Source organism: Protopterus annectens, chromosome 16.part0, assembly GCF_019279795.1.
Source record: "Protopterus annectens isolate FY-2018-M chromosome 16.part0, PAN1.0, whole genome shotgun sequence".
Taxonomy (NCBI): Eukaryota; Metazoa; Chordata; order Ceratodontiformes; family Protopteridae; genus Protopterus; species Protopterus annectens.
The window spans coordinates 63,829,759-63,855,941 of NC_056750.1; the positions used below are offsets into that span (position 1 = coordinate 63,829,759).

Below are 26,183 nucleotides of genomic sequence, written 5' to 3' on the forward strand. Positions count from 1 at the left end.
CTTGCAGTGTTTCAGTGCAGTCCTAGTTTGCATGGCTTGCAATGTTTATTTTGAGTGCAGTGGTGTTTTGCATGGCTTACAGTACTTATTCTGAGTGCAGTGTTTTTGTATGACTTGCAGTGTTTATTTTGACTGAAGTGCTATTTTCCATTACTTGAATTGTTTGTTATGAGGCAGTGCTATTTTCCAGGCCTTGTAGTGCTTATTTTGACTGTAGTGATATAAAGTATAAAACGTTTCAGTAAGGACGAAACAACCCTGTCACTACTAGTGAGTCCTAGGATTTGGAAACAAAGTACCTTTGAAATGAGGGGAATCCAGAGGTCAGTATTTCTATTTAAAAAGAAAGAACATATTTCAAAATTTTAAACAGAAATCTCACAGAACAGCCTATGCTAAAAACCAGGAACTGCTGTGAGGGGGAAACATGTTTCTTGGTATATTTGTCTTCCATTCTTATTTATTTTGAATGGATAACATTATCTGTTTTGAGTGTAGTGGTGCATTGGCATGGCTTGTAGTGTTTATTTTGAGTGAAGTATTCTTTTGTATGGAAAGTAGTGTTTCAAAGAAGTGCTAGTTTGCAGTGTTTATTTTGAGTGCAGTGCTGTTTTAAATAGCTTTATAGGTTAGTACTAAGCTAACTGCCCTTGCAAGCTATTAAGTCTAGCCAGTTATCCCTTGTGTGACTCAAACGCTGCACCTTGAGTTTGTAAGACAAGCACCTTAACCATTAGGCCACCCTTCCTTATTAAGCATTCATTTTGAGTTCAGTGTCATAACGTTTTAAAGGTTCTGGTTACAAGAGGAAAACACTGTCCCTTTGACTGAGTCCAAGGATTTAAAAGCAAAGTACAAGTTACCCAAGGAGATTATACAGACCAACATTTCTATTTAAAGAGAGAAAGGCTTTCAGCAGAACTCTGACTAAGCAGCCTGTCCAAACCATCATCTGAGAGAAAGGTATGATTCTTGGCTTATTTTCTTTGTATTCTTTCTTATTTTGTGTGGCTTGCAGTCTGTTTGCAGTGTTTTAAAGTATTATGTCACTCATATGTAAAGGATTTGAAAGATAATTGCCTGTAATCAAAGGATTTCCAGATACATTATTTTCATTTGAAGAGAATGATAGGTTCCAGAGATTTCAGCAGACGTAACTGAACAGCTTTTCCTGTAAAACTGACTGCGTGTGGGAAAGTGTCTTTCTTTAGTTTTCTTTAGTTTGCATGGTTTGCAGTGTGTATTTTGAGTGCAGTGGTGTTTACATGGATTGCAGTGTTTCAGTGCAGTGCTGTTCTGCATGTATTGGAGTTTCATTTTGAGTGCAGTGCTAATTTATTATTATTATTAAAAAATAACAAATCAAATTTGCGGTCAACAAATATAAATAAATAAATAATGTATATGTCTTGCAGTTTCATTTTGAGTGCAGTGCTAATTTTAATGGGTTGCACTGTTTATTTTGTGTGCAGTACTGTTTTGCATGGCTTGCAGTGTTTATTCTGAGTTCAGTGTTTAAAAGTGTGGGTTAGAGATCACTTAAAGAGAGTCCAAAAGTTTAAAAGCTAAGTACAAAGAACCAAATAAGTTTCTATACACCAGCATTTCTATTTAAAAAGAAAAAGAAGCACTCAGAGGTATCCAATAGAAATCAGACTCTACAGCCTGCCATATAAAATCAACTTCTATGTGGGAAAGGTAGGGTTCTAGCCTAGGCTTACTTTCCTTTTGTTCTTTATTATTTTGTGTGGCTTGCAGTGTTTCTGTGCACTGCTTTAAAACATTGCATCTCTTCTAGCGTGTCTAAGGATTTAGAAAGTAATTACCTGTAACCAAATGGGTTTCCAGATACCAGTACTTCCATTAGAAGAGAAATACAGTATTCTATGAGTTTTCAACAAAAATCTGACTGAACAGCATCTGCTATGAAACAGACTGCTGTATATGTACTGTAAGTTTTTTGGTTTATTTCCCTATATTTGTTTTATTTTCTATGGCTTGCAGTGTCTATTTTGAGTGCAGTTCTATTTTGTACACCTTGCAGTGTTAATTTTTGTGTGGTGCCGTTTTGCATAATGCGGTATTTATTTTAAGTGCAGTTCTAGTTTGCATGGCTTGCAGTGTTAATTTTGATTGCAGTTCTATTTTTCATGGCTTGCAGTGCTTATTTGAGTTTAGTGCTGTTTTACATGCCTTATAGTATTTCCAGTGCTATACAGTTCTAAAAGCTCTGGTAGGAGAACAGAACACTGTCACTCTCAGTGATTCTGAGGATTTAGAAGCAAAGTAGCCATAAACTGAGAAGTACCTTAAAGACAATGAAAGCATATTCCAAAGTTTTCAACAGAAATCCGACTGAATGTGCTCTGCAGTAAAAGCAACTACTGAATGGGAAAGGTCAGTGTCTCAGTTTATTTTCTTTATATGCTTTCTTATTTTGCATGGCTTCCAGCATCTACTGTGAGTGCAGTGCTGTTTTGCATTGTTTGTCATGTTTAATTTGGAGTGCAGTGCTGTTTTGCATAACTTGTATTTTGACTAGTGATAATTTCTGCTTAGAAGAAAGCAACGCTATTGCTCCTAGTGAGTGCTAGGGTTTGCAAAGTACCTCTGAAGTGAGGGGAATCTAGAGACCAGCATTTCTGCTTAAAGAGAAAGAACACATACCAAAGTTTTAGACAGAAATCTGATATTACAGCCTGTCATATAAAACCAACATCTATCTGGCGAATGTAGGATTCTAGGCCTTTTTTCCTTATATTATCTCCTACTGTGTGTGGCTTGCAGTGTTAGTGTGCAGTACTTTAAAGTATTGTATCTCTCCTACTGAGTGCAGGGATTTAGAAAGCAATTATTTGTAACCAAAGGATGGTCCATAAACCAGAATTTCCATTTGAAGACAGAGAAAGCATTAAGATTTTTCAGCATAGATATCCCTGTTTTCCCGCCTCTCCTTGACTAGTTTAGACTACTATACAGGCTTTGCTGTATTCTGGGCTGTGGTGTAGTTCCTGTGGTGTCCATTGCCTTACTTGGATAGAAGGAAGTTTCTTTGCTCACCAGTGGGAGTGGGGAGCTTTGAGCAGCCTATCTGTCCCTGAAGGAGTGACCTCAGCACAAGAGCTTGTACTAATTGGTTGTTTTGGACCAATTCCAGCTCTTTTGAAGTTCCCTGTTTAAAATCCTCCTCTGAGCATTTTTTTCTGGCTATACTACTCAGCAACAGCTCCTCGTGGTCCTGCAGAGTGGTCCTAGCAGCAGAGAACTGAGAAAAGCGACTACTTTCCTGATTTAAGTATTTTTTGCTGTTTTTTACCTGAAATACCTTCTCTTGCTTACCTTGAACAAGCTTAAACTGTTTTTTAACTGTTTGTTGAATTATATATTACCTGCACTTAAAGTTTCATTTAGTCAAAAATTGGTCGAAAGTTGTTTGTTTGTTTGTTAATTTAACTGTTGAGGCTGCCCACTAAAGTGTGCTAGCCTGTGTAACTGATTTATTACTGTTTCCTGCATTTCTGTGTGCTTTCTATTTCAAAAACAAAAAAAATCCTTGTTTTCCCACCTCTCCTCGACTAGTTTAGACCAGTATACAGGCTTTGCTGTATTCTGGGCTGTGGTGTAGTTCCTGTGGTGTCCATTGCCTTACTTGGATAGAAGGAAGTTTCTTTGCTCACCAGTGGGAGTGGGGAGCCTTGAGCAGCCTATCTGTCCCTGAAGGGGTGACCTCAGCACAAGACCTTGTAGTAATTGGTTGTTTTGGACCATTTCTAGCTCTTTTGAAGTTCCCTGTTTAAAATCCGCGTTTGCACGGCTTTGCGCGGTTGTGCGCATAGCGCAGCGCCAGTTAAACAAGGTTAAACTTTTTCTGGCTCCGCCAAGTCTGCTCTTCAAATTTTCCCTTAAGAAAGCTCTACTCTTAAAATAATCTAGTCTAATCCCTTTATTATAAGCCTAGCACTTGTTCTCAAAACTTCTCTTCTAAGTAAGCACTCGCTAATTAAAGTAAACACTACATCCACTTACCTTCCCTGTGAGTGCCCACTTCCCTTAAAGGCACAGCACTCCCTTATAATATTCTAGCATGTCGAATGGTAGATTGCTGGCATCCTCTCCGGTTCAGCTGGTTAATCTGGGAATCTTGAGATAATGCTACAATTGTCTCATGTATACAGACAACCCTCTCCTCCTCCCAACAAACACAAATACATGTGAGAGATGCAACTATATAGCCAAACTGGAGGCTGAACTCTCTCAACTCAGGACTGGCAAGACCAGACAGGAGGAGAAGGTAACCACACACACACCAAACCCAGTCCCACATAGACCTACCACAACTGCAAACCAAACACATAAAAACACAAAGACATACTCAGAGGCTCTAACAAAAAACTTACCAAAACAACAGAGGCTCCCAAAGCAGACAACCAAAAATCCACCACCTCAAAACATAACACATGCATCACATACTTCAATAAATCAGTGTGTCAAACAATCACAGCCCTTAAGGCCAAACACCATGCCTGATACACTAGTAATAGGTGACTCTATAGTCAGACACACTGACGTTTGGCTTACCAGGCTGAACAAGGAGAGGGTAACGGTGAGCTGCTTATCGGGAGCTAGGATCTGCCACATAACACACACACTCAGGTCACTCCAAAACAAGTACAAATATGACTCCATCATTGTCCATGCCGGCATGAATGACCTGAGACGTACCTCCCTGGACTACATGAAAAGAGACATAGAGGAGCTCTCTGATTATGTAGCCCAGGCTGGTATGACCCTGACCCTGAGCAGCATCTTGCCCTCACCAAGAATGATGCCACAATACAAAGACAAGATGACCAGCTTTAATAATTGGCTCAAATACTGGTGTCATTCTAGGGGGATCCAATGTCTATCTGCTTGGGATGACATGCTGGACAAGCCACGCTGCTTCGCAAGGGACGGCTTGCATCTGTCACCACTGGGCTTCTGGATATTGGCTAAGGGTCTTGCCTCCCCCATAGTTCCTTTTTTAGGCAAGGCTCAAAAGACAAACCCACCTCCTTAGAAAACAAAAATGAAAAAAAATTAAGGGTAATGCTGCTCAACGCCAGAAGTCTAAATCTCAAGATGCAGGCTCTCGAAGCACTCCTCAGTATGGAGGACATCGATGTCTGTGCAGTAACTGAAACCTGGTTCAAGGCTCCTGAGAGCACCCCAGCACTACCAATCTATGCCTCGTATCATGCTTTTTGGCCCCAAAACTCAGGCCAAACCAAAAAGGGAGGAGGAGTGTCCATATTCATCAAGGACACCCACACCTCCAGGTTAGTGGCAACACATGAAGCATCAGAGACCATCCAGGTGCAACTAACCGTAGGAAAAACTGCTATACAACTGGTAGCATGTTACAGACCACCCTCCCAATCTCAGGAACCCCACTCAGCCTTCCTGAAGACATTGGAGGATATGAATGTCTCACCAAACACCATCATATTGGGAGACTTCAACTACCCTAACATAGACTGGGTGCATTATTCTAGCCCAAACACCCTAGCCCAAAGGTTCCTGGAATTCATAAATTCAAATGCAATGGAACAGCTAGTTACCTCTCCCACAAGGGGAGATAATATACTAGACCTGATCATCACAAACATGGGGACAAAGTGCTCCACACCGGACGTATACCCTTCACTAGTGAGATCTGACCACAAACTAATCACCCTGGATATACATATCCCACCTCCACCCCCAACACAAAAGACTACAGTGAAAAACTTCTCAAAAGCCAACTTTACACTTCTTAAAACTGAGATGGTATCCTTTAAGCCCACTGGGACAGTGGAAACCACATCCCACAATGCAGAATCCTTCACAAATGCTTTCTACGGACATCTCCAAGAATGCATGGATCATGCAATCCCAAATAAAACCAAGACCCTCTCCACCAAGGGCAGGCATCCTGTCTGGTGGACCCCAGCTATAAACAAATTGTATAACAAAGAAGGAAGCTACTGCACGACAGAGCAAAATCCCATAAAGAGAAGGCATCTCTGATCAGCACTAGTAGAAAGCTACGTTCTCTCATAAAACATCCAAGGCCAACTTTGAGAGAAAAATCGCTATGGACACTAAAGATAACCACAAGGCCTTCTTCAGCTATGTTAGAAACCTGGTGAAACCCTCAGATATGTTCAGAGTTAGTTCACAATGACAAAAAATACACTGAACCCACAGATATTGCCAACATTCTGGCAGACAGGTTCAGTGCAAATTTCTCCCCTCCCTCACCCCCAAAAGAAGAAATACTTATCCCAGCTGAATGTAACCTCCCTGTCATCTCAGATGTCCAGGTGAGAACTGCCCTCAGCAAAGCTAAAAACACAGCATCAATGGGACCTGACGGTATCCCGGGTTGCGTGCTACGTGAACTCAAAGAGGAGCTAAATCCGCACATAAAAATGCTATTTAACCTTAGCCTTACTACAGGATATGTACCTGAAAACTGGCGTACAGCAACAGTAGTCCCACTCCACAAAGGAGGCACCTCTACTGACCCTGGTAACTACCGCCCCATAAGCTTAACCAGCCTGGTCTGCAAAGCTATGGAAAGAATCATTATGGAACTAATAAACAGAGACATTGGGGACTTATAGACACTTGATCCCACCCAGTTCGGCTTTGTAAAAGGCAGATCCTGCCTTTTAAACCTGGTTGACTTTTTTGAAACAGTCACTAGAGCCATTGATGAGGGCAAAGCAGTCCTACCTGTCCTACCTGTCCATACAGCCTACCTGGACTTGGCTAAAGCTTTCAACACAATACCCCACTCTGGCATCATAGACAAGCTCAACAGCTTAAATGTAAATCCATATGTCACAAGATGGGTGGCAAACTGGCTAAAGGATAGATCCCATAAAGTCAAAATCGCTGGAGCCATGTCAGACTCAAAGCCAGTGACAAGTGGTGTCCCACAGGGCTCTGTCCTGGGACCCCTCTTGTTCGGCATTTATTTCTCAGATGTGAAAGCAAACATGGGAGGGTTGTGGCTGACAAAGTTCGCAGATGACTGCAAACTAGGCGCCATAGTCGATACACCAGCTAACACATACATCCTACAGAAAGGCCTCACTGAAACAGACAACTGGTGCCGGAGTCATGGCCTTAAACTAAATGCCAAAAAATGTATAGTCATCCCCTTTGGGAAAAACAAAGTGCCCAGAAATTATCACATAGGTGGTAACCCACTGAGTATGGAAAAAGTAATCAGAGACCTGGGGACCCAAGTCAATAGTGACCTCTCATTTGACACCCACGTTGCCAAAGTGGTTAGAAAGACTTTCTACCTTGCCCATCTTATCATGAAGGGATTCACATCCAGATCAAAGGAGGTCATTGTACCCCTGTACTCCTCCCTTATCAGGCCCATGATTGAGTACAATGCCCCATTTGGTATGTACCTCACCCGGCACTTGCAACAGCTAGAAAGACCCCAAAAGTACCTCACCAAGAGGATCAAGGGTCTCCAACATATGTCATATGCTGCCAGACTAAAGAAACTCCAACTCTATTCAGTAGCATAACGCCTACTCAGAGGTGATCTGTGCCTGACGTACAAGGCCATGTCCAATCAGGAATTGATGGACATGCTCCACCTCAAAAAATCCAAATCCATCAGAACCACGAGAACTAAAGATTTGAACCTCAGCACAAATATGAATAGGACATGCTGGAGGGACAGATTCATAACTCAGAGGCTTCCCATACTCTGGAACAGAATCCCAGTTCATGTTAGGCAGAGCCCCTCACTGACTCTCTTCAAGAGAAATCTTGATGAGTGGATGGGAGATTGTAGGTTTACCCCAGGGGTCATCTCTGTGTCACTACTAGACAGAGGCACAGTAAACTAATTCTATTATGTAAGGGGGTCTTCACTGTGTCACTACTAGACAGAGGCACAGTATTCTAAATCTATTCTGTACACTTTTGTACCATTACATGGGGTGGCAAAAGCCACATCACTATGGCTAGGCTTATAAATGCCCCAGGGCAGATAGCCTAGTACCAAACTATGAAACTATGAAACTAAGATATGATTGAACAGCCTCTGCTATAAAACCAACTGTCGTGTGGCAAAGTTAAGTTCTTCATTTATTTTTCTTATATATATATGTATATATATATATATATATATTTATATATTTATATTTATATATTTCATATATATTTATATATATACATATACATATATATATATATATATATATAGATATATATATATATATATATAGATATATTTCAAAATAATGACAGGCATTTGAGTTTCAGACTTCATACTTCCTCCCTTCCTTAGCTTTGGGAATCTACCCAAATGTAATTGGGCCGGCTGGGGGCTATCTGCAGGCAGATGGCCCAAGTGTGGTGACTGCAACAGTGAATACACTCGAACATCTACATTTATGGTAAGTGTACACAACTGTACTTCTTCCTTTCCCTATTCCCGCCTCTACCTACTCAGTCTGTAACCACAGATGCATCGGGAGCTTTGATCAAGGGAGTGAAAGTACAGGGCCTTGGAAATGAGCAAGACAAGTTAATTTACACAAATGTCAAATAAATAATGGCTCTAATAAATGCTCTCAAATCTCTAAACCATCTTTTAAATCCAGTCCTCTGCTGGTAATCACAGGCAGCACCACAGTGATGTGGTACATAATATAAATGGGAGGACCAGATCCTACCCCTTTGCAGGATTAGCTATGGTAATCTGGGATCTAGCAACCCAGTACAATCTGGCCCTGTAGGCTACCTACATTCCTTTAGCACAAAACATGTTTTACGCAAGCTGAGCAAAATAAGAACAGAGCCTCACTAATGGAAGTTGAACCAGAGGGGTTCCAGAAACTGATCCACATGGGAGAACTTCACAAGTTGATCTGTTTGCCACAACTCATAACATTTAGTTAAGGCCATTCTGCTCCAGGACTCCTTGCACACATGCCTGGAAGAGAGATGCATTTTTCATTACCATAAATCAGAATTACCTCTGTGCTTTTCCACAGTTTCCTTTGGTTCTTCTAAAGATGCAGAAGGCTACAGAAAGATTATTGAGGTGACTTCCCTTTGGCCTTTGCAACATAGTTCTCTTCTCTTGAAAATGGCCAGGAGAAATTACCTCAAGCTTGCTCACAGAATGGAGTTACACAGGACAGGGTGTTTTTGATATTCCTCCACCCTTCCACTTCTTCAGGTGACTGCCCAAATGATAGAATTTTAACACCTTTAAGGCACATTTTTTTTCTCCCGAGGACATGCAACACTACTAAAGGAGGCAAAGAAACACACTGCTAAAAACTTGTGTATTGCTAATAAGAAAATTGTTCTAGTTAGTGCCAAACCAAAAACCAGGACCATTTTAAGGCTCAGACTCCTGTGATTCTATGGTATTTGTGAGATATTAATTTATCTGTGCCATGTCTGCCTCTCTACCTGTAAAATCCCTCCTTTCTACCTTACCTCAAGTAAAGCAGTTTTTGAAAGGGGTTTTACATATCTCTCCTTCTAGAAGGCAGGTGACCTCCTCCTCCTGGGATTTTAATTTTGTACTGGAAAAATTAGCAGTTTTCCTTTGAACCTGCTCATGAAATTAATTTAAAGTTCTTATTCTGGAAAACTGTGTTGCTCATTGCTCTGACTTCTATAGGAAGAGTATTGGAGTTGCACAAGCTCTTTTGGCAAGTCACCTCTGTCTCATTTTTCACAAAGACAGGGTTACTTTGAGAATGAATCATTCCTTTATGTCTAAAGTGGTTTCAGAGTTTGCATTGAGCTAGGCTGTTTATCTTTCCATTTTCTATCCAAAACCTAAAAATAGGCGAGAAAGAATTCTAGTCTCTCTATGTTCACAGACAACTTGGGTACAACATTGTTAGGGCAAAAGCCTTTATGACTGCGGAGCAGCTATTTATTTCCTGTGAAGGTAACACAAAGGATCAAGCAGTGCTAAAATAGACAACTTTCTAAATGGTTGTCATATGCTGTTGCCTTTTGTTGTTCTCACCATAAGAAGTCACTTCTAGGCAAAGTCAGAGGCCAGTATACCAAGCCTTGGCTACTTATGTGGCTTTTTGGACAATTTTGTCATCTGTGCATTCCTGTACCTAGCACTACAACCTGGGTACCCTCTCTGTTCAGAGTAGATTTTGCTAGGACTGTCTTCTAGGGGTTACTGGACTTTCAACCTTCTTCCTCCTAAATTCTGGTATTCATTCCATATAGCCTTAAGCTACTGCAGCAGTGGTCTTAATGATAAACATAGGGCAGTTGTGTAAGTAAACTTTCCATAACAATAGATATTACACTAGATGACTGAAGAAGTAACTAGTGACTAGTCCTATAGTTTTTACAATCAAGTCTAATTTGGATCTGTCTCTACTAACAATCTTGGATGTCTGTTAATATACATCATCTTGAAATGTTGGAAACGTGCAAACTACATAACAGGGTGTAACCCTGCTCCCCTAACTAATCTCTCTTCTACAAATGAAAAATGTGACTGCCTTCTTTATTTATCCTCCTGTTTCAATATAAATGCCCTACTGTGTAAATGCTTGTATTAAAATGTGTAAATGATTCATCATATACAACTGTAGTTAATTAGTTTTCACCTTTCTTGTTCAAGTATGATTTTCTCTGTATAAATGCCATTCTGTATAAATGTTATATGTATTTCTGTTTTGTCATGTGGAGCGTTTCTCCCTGGGCTGCCGCTGAAAATGAACATGTGTCTAGTCGGACTATCCCGGTAAACAAATGTAAAATAAAATAAATACATAAAAATAAATAAAATGTTTTATTTTACAGGGCTTGCAGTCATACCCCTCAGCTGTACAAATTTTCACAGCATGTCCAGATTTATGTTTCATATTTTTGTCTGTTTTTCAGAAATCTGTGCTTTTCTGGCAAATTAGTGGCACAGCATTAAAGACTGAAGTTACAAAATAATGACAGGCATTTGAGTTTCAGACTTCATACCATTCAGGAAATTCTTTCTAGTGCAAAACCTGTTATTCTATCAACTTTCTAAGTTTATAAGATCAGTATTTAAAAAGTGTCCCTATTTTTGGGCCTTTGTCCCACTTTTATTTATGGCTTTGTCCAGATTTCTTGCTCTAAGAGGTTGAGAGGTATGCTTACAATGCAGTTCTGTTTTGCATGGCTTGCAGTGTTGATTTTGTGTGCAGTGCTGTTTTGCTTTGGTTGTAGTATTTGCAGTGCTAAAAAAATTAAGAGTTCTGGTTAGGAGAAAGCACTGTTGATCTCTGTGAGTTTGGAGATTTAGAAGCAAAATACTTGTGAACTGAGAAAGATCTAAAGACAAGCGTTTCTATTTAAAGAAAAATAAATGATTCCAAAATGTTCAACAGAAATTTGACTGAGTATGGTCTCCCACTATGTGGGAAAGGTATGCTTCTTGATTTATTTTCTTCATGTTCTTTCTTATCTTGCATGGCTTGCAATGTCTGTTTAGAGTGCAGTGCCATTTTGAATGTCTTGCCATGTTTAATTTGAGTGCAGAGTTAAAAGGGTGTAAAAAGTTCTGGTTAGGAGAAAACAACACTATCTCTACTACTGAGTAATAGGATTTAGAAGCAAAGTACCTGGACCTGAGGAGGATCTAAAGACAAGTATTTGTATTTAAAGAGGAACATCATCATCGTCAACAGCCCTGTCCCCATTTTCTGCATGGGGTCAGGGTGATATGCTACTGTCGCCACCTGTTTCGATTCAGTGCCACACTCCCTTCTTTGACACTCATGCCTGACTGTCAGAGATCTTCTCTCACACAATCCATCCACCTCTTTTCTGGAATCCCTAGTTTCCTCTTATCTATTTCCTATCAGTCCCAAATCTTCACCAGATTGTCTTCTGCTCTTCTGCATATGTCTGAACCACGGTATCTGAACCACCGTAATCTGTTCTCTTTGACCTTTCCTGCAATTGGAGCTACTTTAACTTCTCCTCTTACGTCCTCATTTCTTCATCTGTCCCACAGGATGCATCCCACCACCCTTCTCAGACGCTTCACTTCCATCACCTCTGGCTTTCTCATCTGTTCTGTCTTTACTGCCCAGGTTTCAGTACCATACTGTAGTATGGGTCACACCACTGTTTTGTATACCTTACTTTTCAGCTTGTTTGGCATTATTCTGTCATACACCACACCTGACACTCTGTGCCACTCGGTTGCAGCACCTCTGATTTTAGCTTTGACCTCTTCTTTCAGATTTCCCTTCTCCTCAACCGCTCCTCCCACATGCTTGAAGCTATGAACCTGCTCCAAAATCTTCCATTCTATCTGAACTATCAGGTTTTTCTGATTTCCTCAAATTGCTGCTATTACCACTGTCTTATCTGCATTTGGTTCCATCCAGTGTGCTTTCAGGCTTGCATTCCATTCCCCTATTCTTTGATGAAGTTCTTGCTCAGTCTGCCTGTAATGCCACATTGTCTGCATGCAGCAACTGTGTTGATCTGTCCCGCCAACCTGTTTGTTAATGTAATCCATCACCACAATGAGCAACAGTGGGCTCAGAGCTGAACCCTTGTGCACACCCACTCCCACTGAGAACCTCTCTATGAGACTTAACACTGTCTGTACTTGAGTCGTTGGGTTCTTGTACATAGTCTGCACTAATTCTACCAATATTTCTGGGACTTTGAACCATCACAGTACTGCCCAAATCAGTTTTCTTGTGATGTTGCCATATGCTTTCTCCAAGTCTAGGAATGCCCAGTTGGACTCTATCCTCATCTCTAGCTTCTTCTCAACTATCTGTCTCACTGCAAACATCTGGTCAGTTGTGCTGCATCCTGATCTGAATCCAAACTGCTCATCTCCCATCTTACCCTCTACTGCTCAGCATATCCATTTATCAATCACCCTCTCCAGAACTTTCATGCAATGTGACAAGATTTTGATACCTCTGTTCTGCCCACAGTTGTAGATGTCCCCTTTGTTCTTGTATACTGGCACAAATATGCATATTCTCTGGTCATCTGGGATATGCCTTTCTCTCCACACTGCTATGGCTACCCTCAGGAGCCATTTCTCCCTTATCTCACCCAGCATCTTTATCATATCTTCTGTGACCTCATCTGAGCCTACTGCTTTCCCTGACTTAATTTTCCTTAGTGCTATTCTTACTTCTTCTAAGGTGGGCTCTTCTATTCTTCTAGGGTGGAGTCTTCTTCTTCCTCACATTGTAGACTGTGTCTGGGGCACTACAGCTTCTCTGTTTTTTTTTCTTTCTTCTTTCAGAAACTGTTGGAAGTACTCCTTCCATCTGCCTTTGATGTCCTGTGGACTAGTGAGCAGAATATTGCTGGCATCCCTTTTGAAGGGCGTCTGATTGTCTTCTTTATCTTTCGGTATTGCCTTGCAACCTGATATAGTTTCTTTGTGCCACCTACTGACTCACGTTCCAGAAGTTGGAAGAGTTCTCTTTGCTATTGCAACACCTTTCTTAGCTTCTTCATTAGCCAGCCAGTATTCCTTGCCAGCCTTTTTCCTGCACTCCTTTCTTTTGCTGACTTCCTGGCCTTGCATTCTACCACCAGCTTTCCTTATGTACCTTATTTCCATGTTATGAGATGCTGCCTTTCTTCTTTATTTCCTCCTTTTGGGGGTGCTAGAGTCCTGAGTAATTCCTTGAACTGTTTTACTTTCCTCCACTCAACTTCCAGGTCTTTAGCCTACTCTCTTTTGACTTTAGAGCCTTTTCTGACCACTGTTTGCAGCTGATTGTGGCAAGCAGTGCTTGACCATTTCACTGGGGATGACGTTGCAATCACTGATTCTACCCCAGTGTCTTTTTCTTACTAGGCGAAAGTTGCATGTTGCTCACTCTTGTATGTGCTCTTGTGACTCTGTCTTTCTGAACCATGTGTTGGCTACTATAAAGCCAGCAAGTCTAGAATGGCCTCTCCTTCTTTATTCCTGTTGCCCCACCCATGTACACCCAGGCTGTCCTCATACTCTGTTCTGTCTATCCCGATATGTTCATAGGTTCATAGGTAGGTACTAGGCCATTGGCCTTAAGGCCTATATAAGATGAGCCAAAAGGTACCCTGGCTTAGGCCTATATAAGACTAGCCAAAAGGTACCCTGGCTTTCGCCATTTCCTGTGCCACTGTCGAGCAGGGCCACAGAAGTGATCCCCGGGGTGAATTTCCTATCTCCCATCCAATCATCATTTTTCTTAAAGAGTGCTAATGAGGAGCTTTGTTTGATATAGATAGGTAGTTTGTTCCAGAGTATGGGAAGTCTCTGGGACAGGATTCTATCCTCCAGCATGTTCTTTTTATTGTGGTGATAAGGTTTAGGTCCTTAGAGCATGTAGCTCATAGGGATTGGGATTTCTTTAAGTGGAGCATGTCTAAAAGCTCTGGGTTTGACATAGCTTTGTATGTTAGGCAGAGATCACCTCTGAGTAGGTGATATGTGACAGAGTAAAGCTGCAGTTATTTGATACGGTCTGCATAGGGCATCTGTTTAAGGCCGGTAATCATCTTTGTGAGGTATTTCTGTGGCCTTTCTAGTTGTTGTAGATGTCTTGTGAGGTACATACCAAAAGGGGCATTGTACTCTATAGTGGGTCTAATGAGTGATGAGTAGAGGGGAACAATGACCTCTTTTTTTCCTGGATGAGAAACCTTTTGTGATGAGGTGTGCCACGTAAAAGGATTTCCTGACTACTGTGGCGATGTGATTATCAAAGGAAAGACTACTGTCCACCTGTGTCCCAAGGTGTCTTATCACACTTTCAGTATTAATTAGACTACCGCCTATGTGGTAGTTCATGGGTACAGAGTTTTTACCAAAAGGGATGACAATGCACTTTTTGGCATTGAGCTTGAGGCCATGGCTTTGACACTAGGCATCTGTCTCAGTGAGACCCTTTTGTAGGATGTCCACATCTTTTGGAGTTTTGATTATGGCTCCTAGTTTGCAATCATCTGCAAACTTCATTAGCCAAAGACCTTCTGTGTTGGCCTGTACTTCAGAGAAGTAGATACCAAACAGGAGAGGACCCAGGACTGAACCCTGTGGTACTCCACTTGTCACTGGTCTGAAGTTGGATTTGGAGTCTGCTACTTTCACAGTGTAGGTTCTGTCAGTGAGCCAGTTGGCAACCCATCTTGTGACATAGGGATTTATACCTAGTTTAGTGAGTTTATCTATAATTCCAGAGTGGGGGATGGTGTCAAAAGCCTTGGCGAGATCTAGATAGGCTGTGTGAACCACCTTACCCTCATCTATGGCTTTGGTGACTGCTTCAAAGAAGTCTATCAGGTTTAGGAGACATGCTCTGCCTTTTACAAACCCGAACTGGGTGGGGTCCTGAGTTTGGAGATTACCAATGTCATTGTTTATAAGTTCCATGATGATATATTCCATAGCCTTGCAGACCAGGCTTGTTAGGCTAATGGGGAGGTAGTTTCCAGGGTCTGTGGTGGCTCCCCCTTTGTGGAATGGGATAACCGTCGCTGTGCACCATTCACTGGGGCACGTAGCCTGAGGTGAGGCTATGACTGAACATGGTACTTAGGTGGGGTGCTAGTTCATTCTATAGTTCATGTAGAACATAGCCTGGGATGTTGTTAGGTCCTATGGATGCTGTGTTCTTGGCTTTGGATAGTGTGTTTTTTACCTGTGCAGCCATGATTACAGGAACTTTGCATTCTTCTGGTATAAAGATGGGCCCTTTAGGGAATGACAGGGGGGGTAAAGTTAGCACTGAACCTATCTGCCAGGATGTTGGCAATATCAGTTGGTTCTGTATATTTAGTGCCATTGTGCTATAACTCAGAGCAGATCTAAGTGTTGCCATTGAGATTCTTGACATAGCTATAGAATGCTTTGTGGTTGTCTAGAGTCAGTGGCAATTTTGTTTTCATAACTAGCTTTGGAGGATTTTATGAGGGATCTCAGCTTCTTACTGAGGCTGACCAGGGAGTTTTTCCAATCATGGGATTTTACTCTTTTTTTGAAACAGTTTCTTTCTTCTGTTGTAGAGTTTGTTTATGGCAGGGGACCACCAGCTTGGCTTCCTTTTTTTGGAGGATAGCATCTTAGTTCTGTTAGGGATTGCATGATCCATGCACTCATGTAAGTGATTATAAAGTGCTTTTGTGTAGGATTCAGCAGTCATACCTCTATTGTCCATCAGTATGGGTGTCGTGAAGTTTGCCACTTCTGTCTTAAGAAGCGTGAAGTTGGCTTTGGAGAATTTTTTTACTGTGGTTTCCCTAATGGGGGGTGGGGGAGGGATGTGGATGTCTAGAGTGATTAGCTTGTGGTCGGATCTGACCAATGAGGAATTGACCTCTGGTCTGGAGCACCAGTTGCCCATGTTGGTAATAACCAGGTCTAGGATATTGCTGCCCCTGGTGGGGGTGTGGATAAGTTGATCCAAGGCATTGGAATTTATGAATTCAAGAAAACGTTGAGCACAAGAGCTGGTACATGAATAGTTTTCCCAGTTAATGGTAGGGTAGTTGAAATCACACATTATTAGGGTGTTAGGTTGTACAATAATATTTTCCAGTGTATCAAGAAATGAGGATTGGGAATCCTGGGGCATGGTGGGGGATCTGTAGCAAGTGACAATTTGGATTGTGGTCTGGCCCAGAGTTAGTTGCACTTGGTTAATCTCGGATGCATTATGCTGAGCAACTAGCCTGGAGGTGTGGATATCCTTAATGAAGACAGACACGCCTCTGCCTTTAGTGTTTCAGTCCAGGTTAGGTGGCCGAAAGGTGTGGTATGAATTATAGCCTGGTAATGCAGGGGTACTCTCTGGAGCCTTGAACCAGGTCTCTGTCACTGCACAGATGTCAATGTTCTCCATTTTAAGGAATGACTCGAGGAAGTGCATTTTGAGATTTAGACTTCTAGCATTGAGTAGCAATACCCTCAGATTCTTCTCTCCTGTACCTGTTATGGTGGTGAATTTGTCATTTGAACCTTGCCTAAAAAAGGCACTATAGGGGTGGCTAGAGCCTTAGCCAGTATCTGGAGTCCCAGGGCGACAGGTGCAGGCCATCTCTGGCAAAGCATCATGGTTTGTCGATCATGTCATCCCAGGCAGACAGATACTGGATTCCCTTAGAATGACACCAGAAGCTTAGCCAATTGTTGAAGTCAATCATTTTGTCCTGGTACTGTGGTATCATTCTAGGTGATGACAGGATGCTACTTAGGGCTAGGGTCATACCTGCCTGGGCTACAAGATCGGACAGCTCCTCCATGTCCCTTTTCATGTAGTCCAAGGAGGTATGTCTCAGGTCATTCACACCAACATGGACAATGACAGAGTCATATTTGTACTTGCTTTGGAGTGACCTGAGTGCATACATTATGTGGCGGATCCTGGCACCTGACAGGCAGCTGACAGTAACTTTCTCCTTGTTTAGCCTGGTGAGTGGAACATCAGTGTGCCTGACTATAGAGTCACCCATGACTAGAGTGTTGGGTACGTTGTTATGCCTTATGGGCTGTGGTTGAGTGGCACACTGAGTTTGTGGGCTATGTGTCATTTGGGTTGTGTTGGGGGGGTGGAGGTTGCTTGTGTTTCTGCTTTGGAGGTCCCTGTTGCTTGGGCAGATTTTTACTGAGAGACTCTGTGGATGTAGGCGTGTGTTTTGTGTTTCTATGTGTGTGTTTTGATAGTGTAGGTTTTGAGGGACTATGTGCTGAGTGTGGTGTGGTGCAAGTGTTTACCTTCTCCTCTTGACTGTCTAGTCCAGTCTTAGGTGAAGAGAGCTTTGCTTCCAGTTTGGCTATATAAGTGCATCTCTCACAGGTTGTAGTATTGGGTGGTAGGAGGCGAGGGTTGTCTGTGTACATGAGGCAGTTACTGCATTGCCCTAAGATGCCCAGATTCATCTGGTAGACAGGAGAAAACACCAGGAGCTGACCCTTAGACATGAATGGATAGGTGCTTATTTGTTAAGTACTAGAAACTGTTTTCTTCTAGACAGAGAGAAAAGTTGAGTGCTGTAGTAATTTGTAGCTTATTTAGTGCTTACAATAAGTTCTGAACAAGTGCTGAGCTCAAAGAAACCGACTTGAGTGCTGAAACAAAAACTGGCTAGTTCTAAGAAACAAAATTAAGCTAGAAGGCTTCCCTCCAACACAGAAAGGCTTGGGGGCTTAGAAGCCCACAAATAGTCCTGGACACAGCAAATCTATATCCAGACTAGACTACCCACAGGAAAGGCAGGAAATAAGCTTAGAATTTTTTTTTTAAGTGGAAAGAGAGAAAGGAGGAGCAGAAACTAAGCTGATTGGCCTTCTCAAATGTTCTCCCTGTATTAGGTAGAATGAGGTAATGACACTAGACTTGGAGGAGGGTCTCTGATCAAATTTACACTAGGGGTGGGTAACTGCAAAGCCACCAACTATAAGAACGGCATACCAATAGGGAAAGAGGATGGGAAACAAACTGCTAAAAGAGCCTCTAGAGAAAGCTATTAACTGCAAACAAGTTATCAGAATCAAACAACCCAACAGATGCTTAATAAAAGTGAACAATTTCCAGTTAATACCTCAAACACAGTGAAACTAGCTAGAAAAATAAACAGTACACAAAGTGCTATAAATAACTTGAAAAAATAAGCAAAAAAAACCAGGATACTTAATGTTATATATTATAGTTCCAAGTTTGCTCAGTGTCCTTCCTTTGATTAGCTCAGTGTGAAATGGCAGAAACACTCACAACTTAACTTCTTAGGTAACAGAAAGTTGAAACCTGTGACAACTTTTAAGAAAAAAAAAGCTCAAAAGAACCACAATAAAACATTAGTCACAGCGCACAACCATAGCTTCAGTGAGCATCATATATCCACAGTAATACATTAGTTACTGTGCACAACCATAGCTTCAGTGAGCATCATATATCCTCAGTAATACATTAGTCACTGTGCACAACCATAGCTTCAGTGAGCATCATATATCCACAGTAAAACATTAGTCACAGCACACAGCCATAGCGTCAGTGAGCACCATATATCTACAGGAATACATTAGTCACAGCACACAACCACAGCTTCAGTGAGCATCATATATCCACAGTAATACATTAGTCACAGCACATAACCATAAGCTTCAGTGAGCATCATATATCCACAATAATACATTAGTCACAACACACAGCCTTGACACTGGAATGTGAGACCATCATATATCCGCAGTAATACATTAGCCACAGCACACAACCATAGCTTCAGGGAGCATCATATATCCACAGTAACACATTGGTCACAGTACACAACAATAGCTTCAGTGAGAATTATATATCTGCAGTAATACATTAGTCACAGCGCACAACCATAGCTTCAGTGAGCATCATATATCCACAGTAACCCATCAATGAGCATCATATATCCACAGTAACACATTAGTCACAGCGCACAACCATAGCGTCAGTGAGCACCATATATCCGTAGTAACACATTAGTCACAGCACACAACCATAGCTTCAGTGAGCATCATATATCCACAGTAATACTTCAGTCACAGTGCACAAGCATAGCTTATGTTGAGTCTGTAAAAAAATTTTCTTGAACAAACAGTAAAAGATCTCAGCCTCCAGCACACAAAACAGTAGCTACTCCCTCTCTACTCGCACATACTGCAAATCCAGAGAGATCAGCCAAGTGTCAGTGGGAAAGCAAGTCTATGAAAAATTCCCACAGTCACATACAAATTGATCAAGACTGCTGCTGCACTCACCTCTGACTTATATCGGCACCTACATAACTATATAGAAAAGTCAGTACCTGACTTGTTCATCCTAAATATAGTTATAAATTAGGACTAAACCTCCCTGTTGGAACACCTCTATTAACAAACTGTACAATAAAAGATATAAAATAATGAAAAGTTGTAATAAATCCTCCCTTCCCTCACCTCAGAACCACAACTGTAAAAGACAACAAGCAACTTATGAGCACTATTAGAAACTGTAAAACAGTAAATAACTGCAGGAAAAGCCTAGCCAAGCTAGAGTTTTCACTGTGTGATACTTTAAACCTCCTGTAATAGAGGCCCATTGGATATAAGCAAATGACCCCTTAAGGACATCGTGTTTCAGCTATATGACTTCAGAATGCCCATGACTTTTTACATTTTCCTTTTCAAGTCTTTATGGACAGATTCAGGCCAACAAAGCCAGATGCCACTAGCTGTGAATGTACAAGTTTCGGCCTTCTTATGATCTCATCAGCACAACAGAGTACAAACTTAAGTTCACTATAGATGCAAAATGATGCTACAATTTGTTTTTCAGTAATGTCAGAAAATCAAGGAATAATGTCCAGCAATGAGGATATCTCATCCATAATAATATTCCACATTCCAGTGTCAAGGATATAGCCAATGTATAATCAGGCAAATTTAGTGCTATCTTTACTCCACCTCCCCACATTGTTGCTTTGACGATCTCTGAAAATTTAGTTTATCCTGAAATCACTTTGGAACAAATCTTAGATTGGAAACCAAAAAAACATATAAGAATCGACCAGTACTCAAATCTGCAGGACACCATCAACCACAACCAATAATTTTACCTAGGTTTCGTCTTTATTCAGACTTCCCTGTAAAAAGCTAAAATAATGCTTCCATGTGGTCAGACAAAATGCCAAGTTGCATTCTCTCATCAGTGCCAAATATACTTTGGGTTGGGGCAGTGGCAGGGTTAGGATTAGAGTTAGCACACATAAGGTGGTAAGGAGAGATTTACCCCCTTGCCCATCCTTGCTCATGTGTTAACCCTAATCTTATTGCTGGTCCTAACACCAGCCCTACACATTACCTTACAAAAATCTTTTTACAAACAATACTTCTGTTCACAAAATTATGTCTGAAGGTACTGTGATTTTCCTTCTAGCTGAGAAATCATAAAAAGAGACCATTTGTTCCTTTTTCTTGTACTAGCTGTGATTTTGATGTTTTTCTTTTTTTTCAGTAGAAATAGGTTTTGACATACAGAAATTGATGTAGTATGTATGTGTTGATCTTTCTGTATGCCAATTTTAGAGAACATACTCATACAGTCTTACAGATCTATCTATCTATCTATCTATCTATCTATCTATCTATCTATCTATCTATCTATCTAGCTTTCTATCTATCTTTCTCTCTATCTGTCCATCTTCTTATTTGTTGATGTGATTTGGTTTACAAAACATGGTTGATGTACAAGGTCATCGATTCTCAAGGAATGTGTGATTTCAAAGACAATATATATAATTAACAGAGGGTGTGGAGGACATAGCTTCTCCACATGAGGGGGGAAGGAGGCTTGCCCCCTGCAAAGACATGTTTTAAAATTTGCATGTGCAAAAGTGTGTCAGTCTTGACAGCATCAATGTTTGATCAGTTCTACTATTTTAGGAATTTTAGGATATACATACACATATAAATGTGTGTGTGTGTATGTATATATATATATATATATATATATATATATATATATATATATATATATATATATATATATATATATATATATATATATATATATATACACATGGGTCTTCTACTGTAGATCAAAATTACACTCATTTGTAGAATTATAGAGCAAGTGAAAAGCCAAACATTATGATAGTAGTGTCCCACTAACGCGAAAGTGCACTTCAACGAAAGTGCAGTTTCGCAAAAGTCACTAAGTCAAACGGGACATTTCCTGCACTGTGGTGTGGTAGTGACAGACCTTAGGGTTAGGGCTTGGGTTAAGGATAGTGGATAGCTAGTAGGGCTATCCACTATCCTTAACCCAAGCCCTAATCCTAAGGTCCGTGATTACTGCGCCACAGCACAGGAAATAGGTCCACAACTACTGCTCAGTGGAAGAAATACAATTTCCTGCACTGTGGTGTGGTAGTCATGGACCTTAGGGTTAGGGCTTGGGTTAATGATAGTGGATAGCCCTACTTGCTATTCACTATCCATTATCCAAGCCCTAACCCTTCACTTGTTCTAGTGACTTTCGCAAAAGTGCACTTTCATTGAAGTACACTTTTGCGTTAGTGGGACACTACTATCGTATTTTGAAATAGTGTAATTTCAATCTATGGTAGTAGACGCATATATGTGTATATATATATATATATATATATATATATATATATATATATATATATATATATATATATATATATATATATCCATATATATATATATATATATATATATATATATATATATATATATATAATGTACATCAAAATATTGAAGTATGTAAATATTGAACTGCTAAACACTGATTCTGCAAATTCAAAAGCTAAATAAATGAAAAACAACACACACACACACACATGCATCAGGCAATGTAAAGTAAAGTCAGTTATTCTTTTTAAGTATAATTTATTTTAATGCATGCTTGTTCTTTTAGAGAGTTAACCTCTTGCATCCTCTTGGGTAGTCTTTGAATACTGATTTTTAGTAACAAATGCTTAATGTTTGGCTTTTCACTTGCTCTATAATTCTACAAATGCATCCAGTGTAACAATATAGGTATACATTGAATGTCACTACAGAGAGGATGAGAAGGCTAAGATGTTGGTTATATGAAGAGAGAGTGTGGAATTATTATGCTTATTTGCCTGGTTTGCATTCTGTGAAATGAATACTAACAAATAAATTACTATTTTTTTTACATTGACTAACCTTTACTTTTTTTTAAATACTGTTATTTCCTTAGCTGGCCAGATGATGTGAGGTTGAAAGTCTTCAGGTAATTTTCCTCACATTTTCCAACCAGAAATGATTGTCATGAGTTTTTCTTTTTGTGATTATGATTGTGTAAGTACCATCAGATCGATTAATGTGCCAGAGATGCTTTCTGTTGCAGAGATATTCTGACAGATATTTGTGACTGTACTCATGATATTGTGTGTCTTTTCGAGGAGGTCAGAAATCAAATGTAGCCAAGAAAGCTTTCTTTTGGAATGGTTCCTTATACCGATGTACAACTCCTGCTAAAGATTGCTTGTGACAGAGTAATCAAAGATAAGAAGTAAATACATGCAATAGTAATGTGTGCTGAATGACAGGAAACTGTCATGGCAAGCTATCCGAATGTTTGTAGTGGGACACACTTGCACATACCATCACCATTACATATCATACACCCAACTCGCAGTAGAGGTACAGCTTATCATGGCTTGAGAGTGCATATCCATGTTGGAGTATAAGAGAAATGCAACTAAAAGTTCTTTTATATAAGTGACCATAGTTTGAGCAACAGAGCAGCAGAGGCAAAGAAACCATTAGACTGTCTGGGTTATGAGGCCATGTTGAACTGATTGAGGTAACATTACAAGCAAATTATTCTAACAGTTCTTTGTAAATGGGCAAATGGTTACATTCTATTCTGTTCTTGTTTACTTTTTCTGTGTTTGACATATACATACATGCGTGCACGTTGCCAATAATAGAATGCTAGTGATCTAGCTAATTTGTCTGTCTGTCTGTTATAACTAATGTCTTTCAATTGCCTCTTTCAGTCACTTTTTCTTTCTCCTCTGCCTATCCCAAGACTTCTTAAATGTCTCAGCTGCTGTACTTTTGAGAAGTATGTTTAACCTGTACACAGTCTTTTCCATAAATAGTTTTTCATGCCTAGACTAAAGTCGTTTTAATTCCCCTGCCATTACGTAATGGACTTGAGTGACCATATCTTAGACCTGTCTTTTCTAATAGTTTCTAAAACAAAGAATGCCCTCGGCTGTCAAACCACTCCTTGTGCATTATTCTCTGCAGGCCTCTAACCATCCACTCAGGCATCAGTATATCATGTCGTTTACCCTATAGGGTCCTTCCTTTTCTCCAGTCTTCATAAATGGACGTAGCTGAACTCTTATCAGTGCCTAATGGAATTAGAGACAATCGCCTACATGGCCCTACAGCCTGTCTTTTTACAGAACAGCCCAGTTTTCTGTAGAACTTGATTTTCTTGTTTTCTTTGTGGTGGTTAATTTCCACGCAGATTTATTTTACATTATGTATAATAGTTATTAGAGACAATCGCCTACATGGCCCTACAGCCTGTCTTTTTACAGAACAGCCCAGTTTTCTGTAGAACTTGATTTTCTTGTTTTCTTTGTGGTGGTTAATTTCCACGCAGATTTATTTTACATTATGTATAATAGTTATTAGAGACAATCGCCTACATGGCCCTACAGCCTGTCTTTTTACAGAACAGCCCAGTTTTCTGTAGAACTTGATTTTCTTGTTTTCTTTGTGGTGGTTAATTTCCACGCAGATTTATTTTACATTATGTATAATAGTTATTAGAGACAATCGCCTACATGGCCCTACAGCCTGTCTTTTTACAGAACAGCCCAGTTTTCTGTAGAACTTGATTTTCTTGTTTTCTTTGTGGTGGTTAATTTCCACGCAGATTTATTTTACATTATGTATAATAGTTATTAGAGACAATCGCCTACATGGCCCTACAGCCTGTCTTTTTACAGAACAGCCCAGTTTTCTGTAGAACTTGATTTTCTTGTTTTCTTTGTGGTGGTTAATTTCCACGCAGATTTATTTTACATTATGTATAATAGTTATTAGAGACAATCGCCTACATGGCCCTACAGCCTGTCTTTTTACAGAACAGCCCAGTTTTCTGTAGAACTTGATTTTCTTGTTTTCTTTGTGGTGGTTAATTTCCACGCAGATTTATTTTACATTATGTATAATAGTTATTAGAGACAATCGCCTACATGGCCCTACAGCCTGTCTTTTTACAGAACAGCCCAGTTTTCTGTAGAACTTGATTTTCTTGTTTTCTTTGTGGTGGTTAATTTCCACGCAGATTTATTTTACATTATGTATAATAGTTATTAGAGACAATCGCCTACATGGCCCTACAGCCTGTCTTTTTACAGAACAGCCCAGTTTTCTGTAGAACTTGATTTTCTTGTTTTCTTTGTGGTGGTTAATTTCCACGCAGATTTATTTTACATTATGTATAATAGTTATTAGAGACAATCGCCTACATGGCCCTACAGCCTGTCTTTTTACAGAACAGCCCAGTTTTCTGTAGAACTTGATTTTCTTGTTTTCTTTGTGGTGGTTAATTTCCACGCAGATTTATTTTACATTATGTATAATAGTTATTAGAGACAATCGCCTACATGGCCCTACAGCCTGTCTTTTTACAGAACAGCCCAGTTTTCTGTAGAACTTGATTTTCTTGTTTTCTTTGTGGTGGTTAATTTCCACGCAGATTTATTTTACATTATGTATAATAGTTATTAGAGACAATCGCCTACATGGCCCTACAGCCTGTCTTTTTACAGAACAGCCCAGTTTTCTGTAGAACTTGATTTTCTTGTTTTCTTTGTGGTGGTTAATTTCCACGCAGATTTATTTTACATTATGTATAATAGTTATTAGAGACAATCGCCTACATGGCCCTACAGCCTGTCTTTTTACAGAACAGCCCAGTTTTCTGTAGAACTTGATTTTCTTGTTTTCTTTGTGGTGGTTAATTTCCACGCAGATTTATTTTACATTATGTATAATAGTTATTAGAGACAATCGCCTACATGGCCCTACAGCCTGTCTTTTTACAGAACAGCCCAGTTTTCTGTAGAACTTGATTTTCTTGTTTTCTTTGTGGTGGTTAATTTCCACGCAGATTTATTTTACATTATGTATAATAGTTATTAGAGACAATCGCCTACATGGCCCTACAGCCTGTCTTTTTACAGAACAGCCCAGTTTTCTGTAGAACTTGATTTTCTTGTTTTCTTTGTGGTGGTTAATTTCCACGCAGATTTATTTTACATTATGTATAATAGTTATTAGAGACAATCGCCTACATGGCCCTACAGCCTGTCTTTTTACAGAACAGCCCAGTTTTCTGTAGAACTTGATTTTCTTGTTTTCTTTGTGGTGGTTAATTTCCACGCAGATTTATTTTACATTATGTATAATAGTTATTAGAGACAATCGCCTACATGGCCCTACAGCCTGTCTTTTTACAGAACAGCCCAGTTTTCTGTAGAACTTGATTTTCTTGTTTTCTTTGTGGTGGTTAATTTCCACGCAGATTTATTTTACATTATGTATAATAGTTATTAGAGACAATCGCCTACATGGCCCTACAGCCTGTCTT

The 26,183-nt window shown here is 40.1% G+C and overlaps 1 long non-coding RNA gene across 1 annotated transcript in view; it reads left to right on the top strand.

Moving 5' to 3' along the window:
• The first annotated feature begins 813 nt into the window (after positions 1-813).
• The window catches only part of LOC122790286, a 165,638-nt gene continuing 140,268 nt past the window's right edge, over positions 814-26,183 (top strand). Inside the window, exon 1 of the long non-coding RNA XR_006362979.1 lies at positions 814-963. This is a non-coding gene — a long non-coding RNA (uncharacterized LOC122790286). The remainder of the gene's footprint in view (positions 964-26,183) is intronic.